The following is a 5,578-nucleotide window of genomic DNA, read 5'->3' as shown; positions in this document are numbered from 1 at the left end:
TTGCTTCAATCACAAAGCCAATTAGATGTGTTAACAATAGAAGAGGCTAATATACAAGCCAAATTGACACAAATTCAGGCCTCTCTCACCCCACACATGGAAATCCTCCATAAAGAATTAGGCTATGTAGAAACATTATTAAAGAAAGATCCCAATCTTTCTACACTAGATGGCCTAGTACACCTTGTAGCTTACCTCCCTATTCAAGTTAAGTCATTGGATGTTGCATGTGACAATTGGGATGCAACTCTAAAAATAATTGTGGAAGTCCATAAATCCTTTTTGGACAAACACTATAAGTGTATAGCCCCTTTGACATAAGTCTCAAAAAGGGGGAGAGAGAAGCAAGGGGGAGTAAATGAGTAAGAAAGGTTGAGAATAATGAAAGAATGAGAGATAAAAATGAGAATGGGGAACAAAGAAATAGAATTAAAAAAAAGGGAGAAGCATGAGCAAAGGGGGAGTTATCAAGAATTATCAATTTTTGACCCCAATGATATACATTTTTGAGAAATACAATACAAAGATGGAAACAGAGTAGAGAAGATATCAGCAAAGGCAGGGCATAAAGAGTATAAGTGCATTGAAGTCAAAGAGTATCAGTCAGCAGAGACAAATCTACTCAAAATGGAGAATCGATTTTGGATACAAAATAGACATATTAACTCAGGGGGAGTTATACATTTTGAGGTACATAGATTATTGCAATATTATTTTTTTAAATTTTGAAGTTTTGTATATTTGCCGAGTCATGGATATGTTATACTCGAGAAGATTAGATTGATTATGTATATTCAAGTGTTTTTGACACTCATGTCAAAGGGGGAGATTGTTGATCTTAGATTGGTTTTGACAATTGAGTGTCAACACACTTAAGACATTTACTTAGTTCATGTTGAACTAGTAATGCATGCCAAGTATAATATGTAAGTACAAGACCATGCTGAGTTGCAATTATTGCCAAGTCACTCATGTGTCGAGTCACTCAAGTGTCAAGTAGATAGACCATGTCGAGTAGTTCAAGTGCCGAGTGGACAGTAGATGCTAAGTAGTTTAGGTGCCGAGTCAAAATAGGGTATGTCGAGCATCAGTAACTACATATGTTGAGTAACACAAATTGGACATATTTGTTTTATATGGCACAAACAACTATGTAACCATTTTCTAACTAACATAAGGATAGATTTCAATTCTTTAGAGATAAAGATGAATCTACATGCATATTCCCTATGCAATTACACATAGCCAATTAGAAAATGGGAAATATTAAGCATAACAATGGATGAATCTTAGTTGTAGATTCATACCTAACCCTAATCCATCTCAATCTTCTTAAGGAGGATGAAGCCCTAAACTTTTAGAGAGAGAAGAGAGCATTGTGAAGGGGTGAATGATTGAATTGAAGGAGTGAACAAGATAGTTTGTAGAGCATTCAAGGTGACTTAGCAATAAGAGTGAATTGCAGAATCAGTTAAGTGAAGAACAAAGGATAGAGGATACAACATTGTTACATTAGATTGTGAAAGATTAATCAGAGATTGGATAGAGGTGATCTATTATTAGGCAAGCAAGTGCCAACCATAAGATCTATGCTGAGACATTATGACAGGTGATTTCAGTTCAATCTCCTAGGCAGAGTAGTCCTAATAGGCTTTACCAAATCCTTTAACAAGGTGGCATTTCAAGTGAATGATCTGAAGTTCTTTAACTAGGCACACTTCTAACAGGGTGTTGAAATCCTCTAACAAGGTGGGACTTAACATTCTTTGTGTTCCTTTAATAGGGCAGGCCTTTCACAAGGTAGATCATGTTTCATGGTCAAATCATTGTAATCTTAATTGGCTACACTTTATTGCTATAGTAGTGAAGATTTGTGGGTGTCATCCCCACCCTAATTTTACGTTCTCCTTGGAGGGTTTTTGGGTAATCGTATTTGGTGTCAAGTGTGTGTGTTTGATTACTTACATGTTTTAGATGTATTTACTTTACGTGTTATTTCAGTATGTTAATGCATGTGATGTATGAAAGGTGAAAGTTTTATGGGTTGAAGTTTAAACTCCTGATTTGGACTTTAAGAATGAACCAAGATTTTCTTTCTTGTATATATGTTTCACATAGTAATCAGGCCTATGAACACTATTTGTGGCGTTCTTGACAGAGTGGGCTTCATTCACTTTCCTTACATGTGAAGCTCTTCTCAACAATAGATCCCCTTGTAGGTAGGGAAGGGTTTAATATCATCCCATTGTCTCGTTTGGTTTAGTGAGGTGATTTCAAATTAGCGTGTAAATTAATTTGCTTGCTATGTTTGGGTGATGTGAAGAGGCTAGAGGAGCATGCTTTGTTCCCTTTTGGGCACATCAGAAACTTGGAACCCTTGAATCTGAGCTAAGTCCCCATGTGGTCTATATTGTGAGTATTCCTTGTTAGAAAGGGTTAATTGTAGTCGATATTCCCTTTATTGGGTAAACCGCGTGGACAAAACCTCAAACAGTATTAGCCACTTCTATCATGGAGTAACAACTGTTATATAAATGTCCTTATGGAAGAAATCTCCACAAGTGTGGTCTCTTGTTGGGCTATCAGATTTTCTTAGCATCTTTGATTGATTAAATTCTCATAATTTGTCAAATCCTAGTGCGCTGGGATTGAATTTTGCCCACTTGAGATTGCAAGAGTTAGAGAGTTGACCATTATTACAAACCATAGTGCAGCCCACTTTTTCTTTTGTAGTACTATGTGTATGACTAAAAAACACTTTAAGGACATACACAAGTAGAGTCCTTAGGGAGTAGAAATACTACATCACTATTCTTGTTCATGTGCAAGGTTGCTTTGTCCTTGCTCATTGTATGCAAGTCTTCTTAGTGAATTGTAGCTAATAAACCCTATCCACCAATTTTCCAACACTCAACAAGTTATGCTTTAATCCATCAACAAAATAAACATCATCAATATTAGTTTTAACATCAAGAGTAATGGATCTAGTTCCTATTGTATGATAGGCTACATTGTTACCAACTCTAACAATATCTCCATCATGATCTTTGAGCTTGACAAACTTATTCATATCACTAGTCATGTGATGTGAACAATCACTATCAATTATACAATTGGATTTTTTTTCCACTTGGGAAATTAGAGATCTTTCATCTCTAATTTCTCTATCAAGGTCATCTTCCTTGATAGCCATAAATCCCAATTCATCATCACTTCCACTTTGACCTTTTAAATCAGATTCTTCATCTTTATTTGCATACAAATAGTTTCTATCTCTATCTCTTCTAGGCTTAAAATTTCCTTTATATTTTTTTTTCTCTCTTTTAGGAGATTTATATGCATAATGACCAAATTCATCAAAAGTCCAACATTTAAAGATTTTCTTACCATTTTTTTCTCTTCTCACAAGAAGGGCTATTCCTTCCTCAATCTTCTTGTCTTCATTAGATCTACTACTACCAACAAATCTCCATGTGTGCTTGCACTCCTTGTCAGATTAGGTTGAATGTTCAGGGCACTAAAAGTTGTTTTGACTCTTGCTAGATCTCTAGACTATCTCAAATCTGTTTCTTCTTATTCTAATCTTCCAAGAAATGTTTCCTTTGTGAATTCCTTAGTGTAGGGCATTATTAGCTAAATCATTTGGCTACTAGCTTGAATATTGGTGTCAAACTTTTCAAGATATTCCATATAATTTAATCCTCTTCCTTGGTTCCACCATGAGACCAGATTCCTACAATAATTTCTTATATTCTGCCAGTATAAGTTCTTATAGATTCATCTTCCATCATTTTAGCATCTTTAAATGCACATATCTAATTTTGTAATCTCATTCTTTTTGCATGATCATCATCTTCAAAAGTAGATTCTAGTACTTTCCAAATTTCATAAGATGTTCCAAGTGACTTTTCTTGACTCTATTCATTCTCTAGAAGAGCTATTAGTAGAGCTTCTCTTGCTCTCATGTTGCACATGAATATATCTCTTTTCTTCACTACATCCTTCAATCTTTTCTTCTTGAACAATTGCCTTCTTACCCTTTGTCAAGATCCAATAGCTCAGACCCATGCACAATCAATGAGTCTTTATCTTCTCCTTCCAATTGTCATAGTTGGTTCCATCAAATCTAGGACTATCCTTTCTGAAAAGATTCACCATCGATCTCCCAAAGCTGTTAAGCTTATCCTTCAAGGACTCGATGCTTTGATACCAATTGTTAGAATATATAGTCCACTGATATAATTGAGAGGAGGGTGGGGAATTAGTTATCCAACTATTATCACAATTATCAACCTTAAACAAACTTAACCATGTGAGTAATATAAACTAAAACCACAACAAGATACTAATACACAATAACACTAGAAATGTTAATTAGGGAAACCCTTGATCAAAGGGAAAACCCTAGTGAGGATGGTACCCAAAAGATGATGTACCAATATAAATGTTCATTGTTAGAGGATGGACCCTGTTAGGAGTCTATGAATACATTCAATATATATGAGTTCCTCTTAGGAGATTTTGAATCCCTGCTAGGATTTGTGCCAGCCTTGTTAGGAGTTATAGAAGACAGTTGGACCCACATCCCAAATAGCTTCAAGGACAAGACCAACGAACCCACTATCCAAATGATATTTTTATTATTCCTTGTAGAATAATAGAATGGTATTGTACTATTCCTTCCTCTTTCTCTGTCCTATCAACTAGACCTTTTCTCCTTCTAATCTTGTAACCAGATCACAAATATTGCATCCAATAATCCCTTGGATCACTTGCACTCATTCAGTAAGAACTCTACTTCTTTGTGCACTTCATACGATGATCACCATTTGTTACAAACAAGGAAAACATATTTCCTTTATACCATATCTTCATAATAATTCCTTGAGTTGGTCTTGAGGCTTTCCCAATTAATTATAATTACAATAGCACAGTTGGCTCACAGTCTATACAAAACTTCACACGTGCAATACTAGGGCTTGTGCACTCACTAATGTCATTAGCTAACTGGCCTCTATCACTTCCTAATTATGCATCTCAAATGTAATCAATCAAACAAACATGAAGAATTTCTTTCCCAATACTCTATCTCTGAACTACTCTTTATAAATTAGGTACAACTTTTGTACATCTTTGACTTAGACTCTATGCACTTGACCATGTCATCAGGACACTATGCTAAACATGTTTGTAACTATGCATCACCAAACAATCAAACCATTGTCCATACCATCAAGATCTATGTTTGTTATTTAGCTAGTCTTTACAAAAACTATGCTAGGTTGACATCAATGACAAAAACGATCATGAATGCAACATGTCAATATTCTACAATGCTTAGAATACTCCCCCAATATAGTATCATCAACATTCATGCTAAAAATTATCTCCCCATATTACCATGGTGTCATCTTCCACTTCTGGTGTATCTTCTGTTTCCATAGTAGTATTATCATGTTCATATTTTACTACTATTGCTAGAGTAGATTTTGTCATAACCTTTATTACTACCTCCTTTGTCTCTTTTATTACCTCATCATACACCTTCCATTAGCAATATTGATCTTCCATTGCTTCT

Source organism: Cupressus sempervirens, chromosome 8, assembly GCF_028749045.1.
Source record: "Cupressus sempervirens isolate cs-2001-9-10 chromosome 8, ASM2874904v1, whole genome shotgun sequence".
NCBI classification, from domain to species: domain Eukaryota; kingdom Viridiplantae; phylum Streptophyta; class Pinopsida; order Cupressales; family Cupressaceae; genus Cupressus; species Cupressus sempervirens.
Note: the sequence above shows the minus strand (reverse complement) of the source record.